Raw genomic sequence first — 17,060 nt, 5'->3', positions numbered from 1 at the left:
CTGCATTATGGGGAAAGATGTTGGTTAGAATGCTGCCTACTTAAACAGTTGCCTATGTAAACAATGTCTGCTGGGATAGACACCCATAGACTATATTAATAAAAACAATATTGTCTCATCTTTTATCTTATATATAAATATATTAATATTTCTTAAAAATCGATATATTCCCCAATTCTACCATAGCGTAGATCACACAGTGGTTTCACTAAGGTCTCCCAACCCAGGAGCAGCAGATAGACCCAGCAACCACATGATTGTTTGGAACACACCAACAGACTTGATCTGTGTCCATCCCAGCAGCATGGCTGAGCTTGGGCTTGACGCTCCACACCGGCTGCTTCTGTTGGTGTTTGTTTATGTTGTTGCACTTCAAACGTCTCGTGAGAGAGGAAGGTTTAAAGGAAGGAATTTTAAACACAGCAAAAAAGTTGCCATGAAGAGTCCTGAAGGGGTAGACAGGTGTATGGAAAAGGATGAGCAGAGAGGGGGTGTGTCAGGGGGTGGAGCAACCAGGGAGCCATATGAGGGAGGGGGAAGGGCTTCTGCTGGAGACCTGAAGAGACAATTATAGAAAACAAACACTCACATATGGTAGTGCAATAAACAAACACTCACATATGGTAGTGCAATAAACAAACTCTAACTTATGGACCAGAAAAAAGCTTTAGTGTGTGAGAGACAGATGGAGAGAGAGAGAGAGAGAGAGAGAGAGAGAGAGAGAGAGAGAGAGAGAGAGAGAGAGAGAGAGAGATCAGTTTTCCTACAGTCCCCATGACTGCAGTGCACTGTCAGAGTTGAGCAGCAGTTATTGTCACACTGTTGCGGAGTCGCTCTATGGAAACAGCACTGGACTGATGTTAAAACGGCTTTAGTGAAAATTTATGTGGCATCACACTGTGGATTTTAACAGTTATACTGAAGCCAAAGCTGTAATTGTGATTAAGGAGCTATGTTGAAGCTCAGAGGCTCACACCACCACCAGCTGCAGGCTAGTTTACTTTTGCCACAGGCAAAATAAGCAACTGGCATGTCTGAGATCACTGCTGAAAAAGAGAGGGGGGGGGAGTGGGGAGAGAAAGAGAGAGAGAGAGAGAGAGAGAGAGAGAGGAGAGGGAGAGAGCAGGGGGAGAGAGAGAGAGAGAGGGATGGAAGGGGAGAGGGCATGAGCAAATGAGACAACATAAGAGAATGATAAAGAAATAGAGAAATGAACATTCACAAGCAGAAACAGAGTGAGTTCTGTGGTCCGCAGTGAAGTGAGAGGCACCACCACACCACAACTTCATAGCACCACAACTTCATAGCACATCAACACCACACCACAACTTCATAGCACCTCAACACCACACCACAACTTCATAGCACCTCAACACCACACTACAACTTCATAGTACCTCAACACCACAACTTCATAGCACCACAACACCCACACCACAACTTCATAGCACCATCAGTGCATTATATGACACAAATGACATGGTGTCTGTAAAAATTTCATTTATTGAACAGCACAAAACAACATAGTACCTGCCTTACACGTCAAGCACTCTGCCTCATACGGATCACGACCCTGGCGAAAGCACGGGAATTTTTTCTTTAACTCCTCCGTAAACGTACACTTTTGTTTTGGCATTGCAGTAGAACCGGCGGACACACGTGCTTTCGCTTGTAAACACTCGGGGGTAGACTGGCAAGCCCACGCTTTCTTCTTCACACACACACAATGCAAAGTAGATAGATTTGAGGAGAAGGGTGTGACTAATTTGGGATACAGAGAAACCTGTGTAGGTACCATGCTAAACCAGCAGGTGGCAGTACCACTGGCAACATATTGAACAAGCTTGCTTTGACGGAAGTAAGGGTGTGTCTACAGTTCAGGTGTTTAAATACCCTGAACAGCCATTCATCTCTCTCTCTCTGGTTTGACCGACACATAGGTTAGACCTATTAAAGAGAGGCTCCGCCACTCCTCTCTCTCCGGTTTTTCTTTGAGAACACGCGAACTTTGCAACGACTAACGGCAAACAGCTGAAAGTCGTATTACTTAATTAACGAGCCCGAGTTATGGTGCAATCTAACCAGCAACCGATCAACGTTACCGCGACAACAGATTCACCGAACGACTTCAATCAAGCTTGCTAATGCGGCCACACGGACTGAAACAAAGGCGATCAACTCCCTGTTGTTAAACCGTGAACGAGACTCGCGTTCCTGGACGATTCCCCAGCACACCTGGACGACGTCGTTTAATCAACGAGGAGCCTGCGGTGGAAATTCCCTCCTAATTCCAGGTGAATTCAGGGAGGACGACACTACCCCAAATCCTCAACACGTGAGACTCTTAACGCTGGGCATAGTTTATAAAAGGGCAAAGTTATTTGAACTGTAGAGTTAACCAAGCTTTCTGTTAATACATTCTGAATGTGTTTAACTTTATTTTCATAATCTTCATCAAGATTTGTACATACAAAGTTCTCTTTGCTGTGCATGCCACCATGTTTTTATTTATCTAATTAATGAACAACTTGTAGTCTTCCCCATTTTCAGACACACCACATTAATTTTTAGTTAGTAAGCCAGCGCCATTACTCTTTGTTCTGACCACGTTGGAATAAACCAGCTGAGCTCATTAACATAGTCGCGCTGCTCTACTGTTTAAAGTCGGCGCCATTTTAGTTGCTTTGTTCTCCATAGGAGAACTGAGATTACAACTCCGCCTCCTCACACGCGCACAAGCGCGCACACTTACTCCTCCCCTTTTTTTACACACTTACACACACACACACACACACACACACACTAGATGCTGAGTCTTCACTGTAAATATACTGATCCATGTTGATGCTCTTTGTGTTTTAGAATAGTTGGTTTTAAATAAATGTATCATTTATTTTCACCAAATTGTCTGTGTTGATGTCATTCAAAAGTGGTTGTTGCCAAAACCTCCAAAGAATTCATTGTTAAATCCTTCAGATACCAAACCATTCATTACCTTTAGTTGATAACTAAACTTGTGGTTCTGGTATAATTAGAATATGAGACTGATTCTAAAATTAATGAGACTGATTAATAATTAAGGTAAAACAAATTATATCTACCCTAAAGGATTAGTAGGTGAAACCCCTACATAATTGGTGCCCCGTGTGAGGGAGATTTCTGGCTCAACCATATTTGTTTGATATCAACCATATTTTCATATCACAGGCTTTCAAGCCATTAGAATAGGACCATCTCCAAATTCGCCAGAAGAGGGCGCCAGAGCGCTTCCCAAGTCTTCCTATAGAGGAAAGCTAGTACTTGGTAACTACAGTTTGGTGATAGTGTTCTAATTTGATTACCATTTGGTTACTATTCACATTCATTGAGCAATCAACTGAAGATCAGTATATTTATTTCACTCATTTAATTTCTGATTACTTCAATAGTAATTCAAGTGCTTTAACTTGTGTGGCATCCCACTAATTTCCCCTGTACTGCAGAAGTATTAGGATAATTATTTAGCACAGTTATCAGACTTCACTGTCTTTGTATAACTTCACTATTGTAGTCTTTGGTCCAGTGTTCTAGTGTTTAGTTTCAGAGACCGTAATCACCTTTTGCACAATTCTTTTTACCCCAGTTTCAATTTGGCTTGCCTATCTAGGTATTACCCTTTTACCTGCCCACACTTGCCAGACACAGGATCGCGGCACATTAACTAAGCCAGATTGTACTGAAGCTGACTTGATTTTGTCCCTTTTTTTGAGCTAGTCTATAAGTACATTTAGACTAACCATGGCTTTTCTAAAACAGAATACTTGTCAATCTTTGCTTCAGCTCCTTCAGATGCTTGAACCAGGTAGGAAGGATGTTGACAAACCTCTAAAGGACTACTTTGAGGAGACCCCTACCGTTCCAGATGTAGTTTTTAAAATGTTCCTTCTATGTCAGCAGCAGGCTCGCTTAGAAGTAGAGGCACTACGCGAGGAAAATGGACTCCTCAAACAGGACACTGCTAAGCTCAGTTCTGAGGTTGAGAGCCTTCGCCACAACCTCCAACTGACCACTCGTGCGCTGAATGACGTGCTCACTGTAAGTGAACGTCACACGGGCTTAACAGAAACTGCCCGCCTCCAAAGGGAGAGTGAACTTGCCCGTGCAAGAGCGCAGGATTTCCTTGTAACTAGATCGGGCACCTCTAGACCTTCTAAATTAGTTACAGTAGAAAGCCAATATAGTCAGCACTCCACAGGTGATGATGCACCTGTCGTACATCCTAAGGCCCCGGCTCCAGTCCCCACGAGTCTTAGGTTAGATGTAACTAGTTCTTCCTCAGAGTATCCATATGATACTACTGACGGTTCAGCTTCTGAAGCTCAAAGTGAAGCCTCGGTGGAGAAGCACCCTCCAAGAGCAGATGCCCTGTCTGCATCCTCTTGCTACAAGTCAGCAGAGCCCTCTTACTCGTCCCTAGCTTCTGCCCCCTTACTCTTGAGTAACAAAAAGAGTAATACTAATCCTGCTATGTCTTTTGGCCCTCCTTATTCTCTGCATGATGTCCAGACCAGGGACATCCCGTCAGGTACAGCAGCTAGGAAGCCTTACTTAAAAGCTGAGCATCATTCCACTGACCCACGCACAGGCTGGCGCAGTGACGTACATGTTCCAGCTTCTTCCTCAAGGAGAACTGCAGATATTTCTCAACTTGAGATGCGCAAAGGCTCACTGTTGCCCCCTATGGACAGAGACCAGGAAGGTAGAAAGCATGCTGGTGACCATTATCCTCCGCATGATGTCCAGACCAGGGACATCTCATTAGGTACCACAGTTAAGAAGCCTTGTATGAATGCTGAGCATCATTCCACTGACCCACGCACAGGCTGGCACAGTGACGTACATGCTGCAGCTATTTCCTCAAGAGGAAATGCAAAAATTTCCCAACTTGAGATGCACAAAGGCTCACTGTTGCCCCCTATAGACACAGAGCAGGACGGCAGAAGGCATGCTGATGTACACCACTGGCAGAACGTACAGACAAGGGACGTCTCACCAGGTAGAGCAGATAACAGGCCTTACTTAAACGCTGAGCATCATTCCACTGACCCACGCACAGGCTGGCACAGTGACGTACATGCTACAGATTTTTCCTCAAGGAGAAATACAGATATTTCTCAACTTGAGATGCATAAAGGCTCATTACTGCCACCTAGGCACAGAGAGATAGGAGGCAGTAGGCATCCTATTGACCAAGAGTTACACCACTTGGATAGTGAAGGTCCACCTTCCTATTCTAATAGACATGTCCTTGAACATTTCCCTCGGTTAAAGTTACTAGATTCACTAGCCAAGGACATGGAGCCATTCGACCCAGCAAGGTCAAACTACCATGTTGAAGACTACCTCAAAGAAATTGAGTGTAGCCTCTCGGACTTGCCTTATGCAACAGAACGAGAGAAAGTGAAGCTGATTTGGAAAACCACCTCTAGATCAGTTCGCACATTCATAGAATCACAGCCGTTTTCCATTAGGGACAGTTACACTCAGCTATGCAAAGCCCTCGCTGAGGAGTATTCCCCTTTCTTTGACGAAGCGTCAGCATTCATGTCGGCCATTAAAATTAAGCACAAGCGTTCAGAGCATCCCAGAGATTACTTTAATCGCTTGAAACAAACATTTTTCCAGGGAAGAAATGGACCAGGTCTCACAGAAGACCGAACCTTCAAATCCCTATTTTTGCATAATCTCCACCCTTGTGTGAGAACCCATGTCACACTTTTAGCACGCCAAGGTGACCTGTCGATGCGTGAGATCAGAAAGACCACGCAGACAGTTTGGGAGACTGTTGTGCAGCCCAGTCTGCCTGAAGGAGACTCCAAAGAGCTCCAAGATCCTCCCTATGCTTTCCCTGTAAATTCAGACACTGTTCTTTCTGCAGGCCCCTCTCACTACTCTCGCCACAGGGACAGAGCCAAGAGGTGGAAAGAGAGGCAGAACCAGTGGAAGGGGGGACAGCCATAGATAAAGATCAGTTAGTGGACCTCCAGCCTGAGCCAGGGGGGAGGTAGAACTGACTTTATATGAAGTTACATGTAAACCTTCAGCCTGTAAACATGTAGCTATGTTTCCAGATCTCTAACCCTTTAAAGGGAGATGTTCCTGGCATCATCTCCGCTCACAGTTCTGCATTCTCAATGCAATAGGTTCTTTACTAAGGGGGGTGTACCCGGCGTTACCTCCTAACTTCTACATTTTACCCCTCACACAGATCTTATTCTCTCCTCTACCAGTATAGCAAGTGTGAGATACTTAAATACTTGTCTATCACGGGATAGGATGAGGCATTACACCTCAGTTAAACCCCCATTTACATTTTACTAGATCTCACAAGAAGCCACACTCTAACTGGACATTAACCCAAATGTTTTAGTCCAGCAAGATCTTTCCTTTAAAGCATTGTTAGGTTTGTTCCAGCCAACAGACTAACACCAACATGTGCTAACTCCACACCTTTCTCCATGCCTGATGTATTTCCTCTTTTCCATCAAAGGCATTTAATCCTGCATGTGACCTTGTTTTCTTATTGTAAAGCCAAGAGAAATCTAAGCCATGCATTAGTATCCTTTCATTGTTTTTCTTGATTTGGTTAACCTTAGTTACTGTTCAAGAACTGCCCAGTAGTGAACTTGTTGCCCAGATGTGTCTCTACAGCGTCTCCCAGCCATCTCATGGATAATGCTATGGGTGGGATGGACAACTTGACTCATGGAATTGATCACCTCCCAGTGGATGCTACAGGGAACAAGGACTGCATGGATAACCTTTTGTGCTCTTCAGGACTGTGACGTCAGCCCCAGTCTGAAGACCAAGGGGGGAATGTAGGTACCATGCTAAACCAGCAGGTGGCAGTACCACTGGCAACATATTGAACAAGCTTGCTTTGACGGAAGTAAGGGTGTGTCTACAGTTCAGGTGTTTAAATACCCTGAACAGCCATTCATCTCTCTCTCTCTGGTTTGACCGACACATAGGTTAGACCTATTAAAGAGAGGCTCCGCCACTCCTCTCTCTCCGGTTTTTCTTTGAGAACACGCGAACTTTGCAACGACTAACGGCAAACAGCTGAAAGTCGTATTACTTAATTAACGAGCCCGAGTTATGGTGCAATCTAACCAGCAACCGATCAACGTTACCGCGACAACAGATTCACCGAACGACTTCAATCAAGCTTGCTAACGCGGCCACACGGACTGAAACAAAGGCGATCAACTCCCTGTTGTTAAACCGTGAACGAGACTCGCGTTCCTGGACGATTCCCCAGCACACCTGGACGACGTCGTTTAATCAACGAGGAGCCTGCGGTGGAAATTCCCTCCTAATTCCAGGAGAATTCAGGGAGGACGACACTACCCCAAATCCTCAACACGTGAGACTCTTAACGCTGGGCATAGTTTATAAAAGGGCAAAGTTATTTGAACTGTAGAGTTAACCAAGCTTTCTGTTAATACATTCTGAATGTGTTTAACTTTATTTTCATAATCTTCATCAAGATTTGTACATACAAAGTTCTCTTTGCTGTGCATGCCACCATGTTTTTATTTATCTAATTAATGAACAACTTGTAGTCTTCCCCATTTTCAGACACACCACATTAATTTTTAGTTAGTAAGCCAGCGCCATTACTCTTTGTTCTGACCACGTTGGAATAAACCAGCTGAGCTCATTAACATAGTCGCGCTGCTCTACTGTTTAAAGTCGGCGCCATTTTAGTTGCTTTGTTCTCCATAGGAGAACTGAGATTACAACTCCGCCTCCTCACACGCGCACAAGCGCGCACACTTACTCCTCCCCTTTTTTTTACACACTTACACACACACACACACACACACTAGATGCTGAGTCTTCACTGTAAATATACTGATCCATGTTGATGCTCTTTGTGTTTTAGAATAGTTGGTTTTAAATAAATGTATCATTTATTTTCACCAAATTGTCTGTGTTGATGTCATTCAAAAGTGGTTGTTGCCAAAACCTCCAAAGAATTCATTGTTAAATCCTTCAGATACCAAACCATTCATTACCTTTAGTTGATAACTAAACTTGTGGTTCTGGTATAATTAGAATATGAGACTGATTCTAAAATTAATGAGACTGATTAATAATTAAGGTAAAACAAATTATATCTACCCTAAAGGATTAGTAGGTGAAACCCCTACACCTGGAATGGAGTGGAATGGAACGAAGTGGCTATTCTAATCACAATGTACTGTACATGTACTATGTTTGAGGCAGTCGAACAAAATCCCGGACGATTTTGAAATTCCCCCCGGACATTTTTTTAGATCTCAAAAGTAGGACATGTCCGGGAAAAAGAGGACATCTGGTCACCCTACCACTACACCACAGGCCTCTTTCTCCACAGTCAGGTCCGCCAGGCCTGTTCAGCCCTAAGTGGACCATCTGTGTCTCCATGAGCCATAATCGCTACAGCCAGAGCACTATGAGGGCCACTGAGGTCCCTTCTAACACACTGGCAGAACTACACCCCCCCTACTCCCACTACCCCCCCCCCACCCACTACCACTAGTACCTCTGCACCCCTCCCCACTACTACTAACCCCCCCCCGATAGGTCTGGTCCTGCCACTGGAGAAAGTAGAACAAGGTCTTTGCCAAACAGAGTTTCTTATTGCTGCTGCAAAGCCGGCTCCATGACAACCAGGGGGTGTCAGACATGAAGGCCAAGTGATCTGCACGCGTGTCTTCCTGACAATGCTGACAAACTACCGGCACTCAAAAATGGAAAGACGTACTCAAAGTTTATAGAGAGGGAAACAGTCTTCACCAGCCATTTTTAAAACCAGCTCTTTAAATCATACTGTTTAATATTGTGCCATATTGTGTGTGTGTGTGTGTGTGTGTGTGTGTGTGTGTGTGTGGGGTGGGGGGGGGGGGCTTTACTGGAAATAATTGTCAAGGTCTTTCAAGGACACTATATTGAACGAAAAAAATTGTGACATGGAAACAATCTCTAAGCACACACACACACGAACACATATGCACACACGCACGCACGCACACACGCACAAAACACAGTGTACCAGTAAAAACATTGATTATCAAAGTTTAGCTTGACAAACCCACTTTTCACCCTCAGAGCCCAGATGCACCTTACAGCAGAACCAGAACAGGCTGCATCAGGCCCAAACTCCTCCCTACAGCAGAATGAGAGTGTTTAAAAAAGCGTCTGGGTATAGAGTGACAGCCTTATTTTACTGTAGCTAGAATGATGAGATGAGAGAAACTAGCACGTGCGCGCGCGCGCGCACACACACACACACACACACACACACACACACGACACTGAAGGGAAAAAATCCAACTCGAGCATGGTCAGCTCTCTTTCTCTATTCTCTTGGCTTAAACTCCCTCCCTCTCTCTCCCACCCTCTCTCCTACCCTCCATCCCTCTCTCTCTCTCCCTCGTGGGCGTTTGTAAGTATGAGTGCGCATCCAGACTGCACGAGCAGTTTTTATAAACTTCTTTGTCCTTTTTTGTTTAAATCACTGTATTGTTTATTTGCTTATGCTTTAGGTGGTGATTTTCTCTCAGATGTCCATGTGATTTGGATGGTGTTCTTTGAGAAAGTGACTTATTTACCCGTTAATCCACTAGCGTACAATTAAAGGTAGCGTGGGTGTTGATGCCTGTGCGGAGGTGTGCAGCTGTGCTGAGGGAGCGGCCGTGGGGCCTGCCGCCAGCCCCCTGGGCCCCGCCATCAGGGCCCCGCCACCAGGCCCCAGGGCCCCACTGTCAGGGCCAAGCCGCCAGCTCCCAGGGCTCTGCCTCCGGCCTCTAGGGCCCCGCCGTCAGCCCCAAGGACGAATGGCTCCATTATTCGGATTCTCGACATCGCTGACAGAATTTCTACTCCTGCTGGCCATGACATTGCTAGTAGGGTTGCTTCCCCTCACCAGCCCCATCAAGTGAGTAACGCTTGAAACAAACTGCCCTTTATCAAGGACCTCGCTTTGGCATGCAAATTGGCTTGGCTTGTGCCAATCACAAATCGTCCCATTCGGCTGTGTGCCACCACTGCTCAAACAGGTCCTGCGCGTTTGGAGACGTTTGGAAAGGAATGTGAACCAACCTGGTAAATTCTAAGATGGATGCCTTCACCTCCTGTTTTGTCTAGCGCAGAAGCAGTGGTGGAAGGAAAGGTGGTGTGATCTGCCTCGTCTGGGTCCCGTCGTGGGCAGGCGTGGGACCCCACAGGGCGCCGCATGGCAGAGCAGTCAGGGAGGAGTCAGGGAGGAGTCCCACCATCGTGGGCACCGCTGTGAACAGATGGAACTCACCACAGATAATGTGTGCTGCTCTCAGTGGTATGAACTGGTGGTGACTGGTGTACTGGTAGTGAAAGGTGTACTGGTGGTGACTGGTGTACTGGTAGTGACTGGCTTTATTTAAACCACCATTAAGTAACTGAGTGTGACTACTGGTGAGAGAGGGCTGAGTCATTTACATTGACAATATCAACACCCAGAACTTTCATTCTAGTTAGCTTATACTTAGCCTGATTGTGTGATTTGTTTGTGACTTGTGTATTCATCTGTATAATTTGTTTTTGTGTAATTTGTGTGTTAACGGGCCGCCCAATGGAGGATGGGTTCCCTTTTGAGTCTTGGTCCTCCCAAGGTTTCTTCCTATTCCCCACCATCTAGGGAGTTTTTCCTTGCCACTGTCGCCTTTGGCTTGCTCATTAGGGATTTGGACCCATAGTATTGTTAACCTTGTAAATCCTGTAAAGCGCTTTGTGACAACATGTGTTGTGAAAAGCGCTATACAAATATATTTGATTTGGTTTTGATTTGAGTCAGGCCCTACGTACACTGGTGAGAGAGGGCTGATGTACTTTATGCTGGTATATACAGGTACATATGGCTATATACAGTCAAATACTGTACCCTCAGTGAGGAAGTGCAGCTCTGTCTCTTCTAGAGTTTCTGCTCTCTGGACAGCCATGATTTCTGATTTCAGCTGGTCTTGCCTGGAGGTGTGTTCACAGATTCTGTATCTGTCAGTGTTTTTCGCGCTTGTCCTCCCTCCACTCTCTCAGTCATCCTCTTTCTCTCTTTCATCCTCTCTCTCACTCTTTCTACCTCCTCCTTCCAGAGAGATGCGGGGGTCTTCATGTGACACTTTGAGAGGGGGGAGACGGACCCAAGACCCTCAGCATGCAGGCAGTGTGATGTGTCTGCCATCCTGCACTGGTACGCTACACCCAAACACACCTCCACCTCCTTTACCACCAGCAAACACAGGGCCACATGGAGCTAATTAGCACTGCACAGTCACTGAGTTAGAATGCTGTTGTTTTTTTAGAAGAAGAAATAATTATTGCCTGCATATGGTGTTCACGTAAACAAGCATTCATAGGCCAGCAGGAAACAAAGAGACAGAGAGAGTGACAGAAAGACAGGAGACAGATCAGAGTGAGAGACAGAAACAGAATAAGAGAGAGATGAAAGATAGATAGAGACAGAAATAATCTGTTATTCCTGATGCAAATATAAAAATGCAAAAAGGGCACTACAATTCTGTAAACATAGCACCTCAAGACTCACTAACTAACACACACACACACACACACACACACACACACACACACACACACACACACACACACACACACACACACTTTAACAAGCACTGAACCATATGTTCAGAATGTTCAGAACTTAACCAAATAGAGAGGGTGGAGAAGTAGTAATAGTAGTGGCAGTAGTAATAGTAGTAGTAATAGTAGTGGCAGTAGTGGTAGTAGTAGTAGTAGTAGTTGTAGTAGCAGTAGTAGTGGTAGTAGTATTTGTAATATAAGTAATAGTAGTGGCAGTAGTGGTGGTAGTAGTATTTGTAATATAAGTAATAGTAGTGGCAGTAGTAGTAATAGTAGTAGTGGTAGTAATAGTAGTAGTGGTAGTAATAGTAGTAGTAATAGTAGTAGTAGTAGTAATAGTTCTACAATGAAGTATAAAGAGAACAAACACTCAGGATATTTTGTTCAGGAGACACTGTGGGCATCTCTATCTTCAGCTTGTTATATTTAGACCCTGAACATCGCTCATGTTAGAGCTGGTCAACTGGAAGAAGAGGCAGCAAGCTAAAGTTTGGAAAGGACTTCACATGGTGGATATTCTAAAGATAGTCAGGACAGACAGGAGAGCACTTTTAAAGAGGTGAGCCCTTGATTTTTAGGTCTAAATAAACTTTTGAAGCTACAGGGCAAAAGCTAGAATTAGCATAGTCAGGTAACACTGGATACATGTAAAACAGTCAGAGGGGGCGGAACCTGAGCAGCCCAGCCACCAGCTACCATGACAACATCAGAACCGAGACCGCAAGGACAACGTTTGAAGCCAAAATATTGAGACATCCTAGAGTCCCTGAAACAGACTAGAAGATTCAAAGGACTAACAACATTAGACCTGCTGTTCTACACAGACGATCCAAATGTCTGGCACACAGTCCTCCACACAGTTAGGGGGTGTAGTGAGACAGTATGAGCTTTATACTCTAGGAAACAAAGATCTTACACCTCACTCACACACACCTTACTCCCTCTCTCTCTCTCTCTCTCTCTCTCTCTCTCTCTCTCTCTCTCTCTCTCACACACACACACACACACACACACACACACACACACAAACCTGTCTTCTAACCACTGCTGTCCAAATGGACCTGTCTTCTAAACACTGTTGTCCAAAGGAAGCCGTTTGCGAGTCCTATTCCTTTGAAGTCACTGCCTGGAGCCAGAGGGCAACTCTCCAATGGTGTTAAAAACAGAGCAGCTGAAATAGTTTGAAAAGTGCATCGAAATTGAAAAGCGTGTTTGCTACTCTCTGCTCTCTCTTCCAAGGGTCTGTGAGATGCCATGTGAGGGATTATGAGGCTGTACAAATTATGCGAGTTCAATGTTTTTAAATCATTTAATAATGATCCTACGAGCTGCAGTGTTTCAGTAGATAATGTGGTTGCCTAAAAGTTTCCATCTGAGCCCAACGATGGTTCCAGAAGCCTTGTGGGGTTTAGATGATCTGAAATCAAAGTGTTTTCAATGTGATGCTCAATTTACTGTTTGACAGTGGCCTTGGAGTAATGATGTTTTTGGTGCCCAGCCTCTCTGCACAACAGCAATTTAAGAGAGCTCAGTGTATTCAATATTTTTTAACGCAAAAAAGATCAAATATCTTATCTTGGCCTCGGTAACGAAGATAATCTCCAACCAAAACAGGTACTAGAGCGCAGCGCTACACACATGAGTGAAGTGCAGTTCCACCCCCATCCCATGTGTTCCAGGGTTGAACCTAAAGACAGAAGATCATATTAGCATATAGTGTATACCAGTGGGGAACCGTCAGGGCCCTCTACGCCCTCTCAGAGGGCCTAAAATATTCTTAAAACATAAATATACCGGTATATAATATAATTTATCCAATTTTATTTTATCTACTTACAGTTTGACAATCGACATCTAAACAATTACAAAAATATAAGCAAATTATTCACCCGTGTCTATTCAATCTGTGTTGGAAGGTGAGGGGTTAAGTGGAAGCCTGTGAGCCTGTGTCTCCTCCTATCAGGACTGTGATGCCTCCGCAGAATGGTGGTGATTGGCGGTCCCGTTGTTCGTTTACAGAGGGCCAAGCAGTTATAATTCAGCGCAATACAAGCTTCAAATGACAGTAAAATTGACCAGTCATATCTTCCGTCTTAGTGGGCGGGCTTAACTGTACGATAATTTCCGCCCACTGTGTTGACGCTAGCTAGCATTAGCGTACCATCGCTAACTAATTTCGATTCATTCCTTTGATGCCCTCGTGCGCCTTGTTTACATATTCCATTCCTGAGGAACAGGAACCTTATTTTGCTTAAAAAGTTATCTACTACAGATGTTCTTGTTTATTGAGTTTCTAAAGCTGTACTGTCGTCTCATTTTTATTTATTTTTTCTTTATTGCAGTTAATTAGGAGAGGAAACTATTTTTTGGGGGGGTGGGGGGATGGGAGCGGGCCCAGGTTTAATGGTCACAGTTCGCTACTGGTGTATACTAATGCTAATCTTTCACATTAGCACACACACACACACACACACACACACACACTATGTCTGTACATGTAAAACACACTGATAAAACAATTATTTTATGCTTCATTTAAATGCAAGGGCTGTCATGGTTTCCCTCTCTAGCATTGTTGTTGCCATGGCACTAGTCTCCTCATGGCTTTGTCTTTTGTTCCTGGTTCCTTTGTATCGGGTTTGACCCCGCCTCCAATGTACTTCAGCTACGTCTGGTTTGACTCCGCCTTCAATGTACTTTAACTACATCTAGTTTGACCCCGCCTCCAATGTACTTTAACTACATCTGGTTTGGCTCCGCCTTCAATGTACTTCAGCTACGTCTAGTTTGGCCCTGCCTTCAATGTACTTCAGCTACGTCTGGTTTGGCCACGCCTTCAATGTACTTCAGCTACGTCTGGTTTGGCCCCGCCTTCAATGTACTTCAGCACATTTTGTTTGCCTATTGGCCTATTTGTATCCTCTGTTCTGGCTTCTGTTCCTACATTTGTCCTTGCTGTTTTTATTCAGTTCTGCAAGGCTCCCGATTATGGATCTGCCCACCATATACATCGCTGAATTCTGCATCTACATCCTGCCTCGACTCTGTGTCGGGGGGTCTCAGAGTCATTATTGCATATCTGGGGCTGGGAACAGCTTCACCTCATACAACCACCGTAGCCCTGAGCAAAGAAACTCCTCCCTTAAACCCTGTGGAGACATTGACTACATCAACCAGCAGGGGCATCGGCTCAGAAGGAAAAGGGGCCACAAACACTAATGCTGTTTGCTCAGGAAAGTCCTACCAGCCCAGGGGAAACCAAACTCTGGAAATGTCAATCAAACTTTGGCTTTTAGAGGGACCATCCCGGACAGATGTTTGATCTACTGGACTCATGGCTATATCTCAAACCTTACATTTACATTTACGGCATTTAGCAGACGCTCTTATCCAGAGCGACTTACAAAAGTGCTAAGTGTTTAGTCTGAACTAAAGCATCTTCCAGAACAGCAGGACTACGTGCCCAGAGGATGTCTCATTATCTTGTAACAATGCTAACACACCAGCAGAAGTCGCAGCAAGTAGGTTCAGATGAACGCAGCTCAATTAGCCATGCATGACGAGTGTGATGATTACATCCATAATTTGGGCTACTCATTTTTACGCTTTAACAATTTTAGCACCTTTTTTTAGCACTTAAAGGGCTCTTTTAAAACTGAAAGACACATTTATATCATTCAGAAAAAGACTAATGCATTAAAAATTAAGAGTTGAAAAGAGCAAAATTTGAATAAAAAAAACAGCAGCCAGCAGGTGGATGAGGCGGAGCTCAGGGACCAAAGACACGGTGGTGCAGGCGGAGGCTCAGAGAGGGAGGGCGAAACCGCCCAAACGCCGTTCTACCCATACTCCACTCCTCAGGTGGCAGGACGACTCAGAGCTACACATGCAGTCCGCATCCAGGATGTAGGCTAAGGCTGTTCAATCTGGATTTCTTAGTTGTGTCATTTAAATACACGCAGTATAATACAGACAAAATGTATGTGGTTAACAGTTGCTGTGGGCATCAAACGCACGGTGGTGGGGTTAGTGGTTGTTGTGGATGGTGTTAGAGGTTGCTGTGGGTGGTGTTTAGCGGTTGTGAGGACCTGCTCTAAATCTTTTCCCATGGAGCAGACAGGTCAAATGCTTGTGCAGAACCACAGTGTTCAGAGAACATCATAACCTGCAGTTCAGCAGCTACACACACATTAAAGTTTGTACTACAAACACACCCACCACTCAATCTATCTGAGAGAGGTAGAGGGGGTGTAGCCAGCAAGCCTTGCTTTTGTGGGTGGACATGTGGGTGGATGGTTGGATGGGTGGGTGGATGTGTGGGTGCATGATGAATGGTTGGATATTTGGGTGGATGGTTGGATGCGTGAGTGGTTGGGTGAATGTGAGAAAAAGAGAGAGATTACCAGTCTCCAGTTCCTTGGTCTCTTATTTTAGTACAGCACTATGTATACTCAGAACAAGGAATCACACACTCACACACACACACACACACACACACACACACACCCACACACACACACACACACACACACTACCCTTTCAGACTGTCTAAGGATCTCCTTGTCCTCCTTGCACTCACCCTGTTCTCTCTCTCTCTCTCTCCCCCCCATCTTTCCACCTTTTCTCCTCTCCATCTCTCTCTCCATCTCTCTCTCCTTCTATAAGTGGTTATATTCTTTCTATCATGTCAAGGTCACCTGAAGTGAAGTGGAGAGGGTAACAGCAGCATGGGCAGAAACACTAACTTGGTGTGGGATTCACATCTCAGTGTGGGGATTAGTTGATTGGTGTCTGGCTTGGTGCTGGGGATTAGTGTCTCGTACAGGGATTTATGGGTGACAGGGAAAGGAAGAGTGATGTACTTTAAACAACGACAGCATGGCATTATGTCCCGACAGCGTTTGGCAGAGGGATGGAGTTTAGCTGTAGGAGCAGTGGAGTTTTGGGTGGATGAATAAATCTTAGGGGTAGGAGCAGTGGAGTTTTGGGTGGATGAATAAATCTTAGGGGTAGGAGCAGTGGAGTTTTGGGTGGATGAATAAATGGTAAATCACAGCTGTTTCTTGGATCAATAATCCCAGCATCTTGCTTTTGGATCAAGTATAGAAAGTGACCATGCTCGTTAATAGCAGAATATATATATATATATATATATATATATATATATATATATATATATATATATATATTATACGAAATAGTAGTATATATTGTTAATAGTTGAATGTTATTCCCACTCACCGGTCTGTGGAGAAAAGTTACATTGCCTACCGCGTTCCTGTATATTAGTGACAAAGAGCTAAAATGAGAGTTGTCTGTCTCATCAGCAAAATTTTTCACAGAGTGAAAAGCTCCCCCGGCGTGGTAAAACAGTGTGACTAAAACAGATCTCATTTTAAAGA

General features: G+C 44.6%; 1 protein-coding gene across 2 annotated transcripts in view; it reads right to left on the bottom strand.

Moving 5' to 3' along the window:
* Nucleotides 1–17,060, bottom strand: part of LOC143514711 (dolichyl-diphosphooligosaccharide--protein glycosyltransferase subunit STT3B-like) — a 172,611-nt gene that overhangs the window by 118,707 nt on the left and 36,844 nt on the right. Inside the window, exon 1 of one of the 2 annotated variants that reach the window (XM_077006238.1) lies at nucleotides 10,129–13,305. The exons of the other annotated variant lie outside the window; for it this stretch is intronic. The gene's annotated coding sequence lies outside the window, so the exon portion shown is untranslated. Of the gene's footprint in view, nucleotides 1–10,128; nucleotides 13,306–17,060 lie in introns of those variants that run through there. 2 annotated transcript variants of the gene reach the window in all.

Source organism: Brachyhypopomus gauderio, chromosome 5 (genome assembly GCF_052324685.1).
Source record: "Brachyhypopomus gauderio isolate BG-103 chromosome 5, BGAUD_0.2, whole genome shotgun sequence".
NCBI lineage: Eukaryota > Metazoa > Chordata > Actinopteri > Gymnotiformes > Hypopomidae > Brachyhypopomus > Brachyhypopomus gauderio.
Note: the sequence above shows the minus strand (reverse complement) of the source record. Positions and strands in the feature narration are given on the sequence as shown.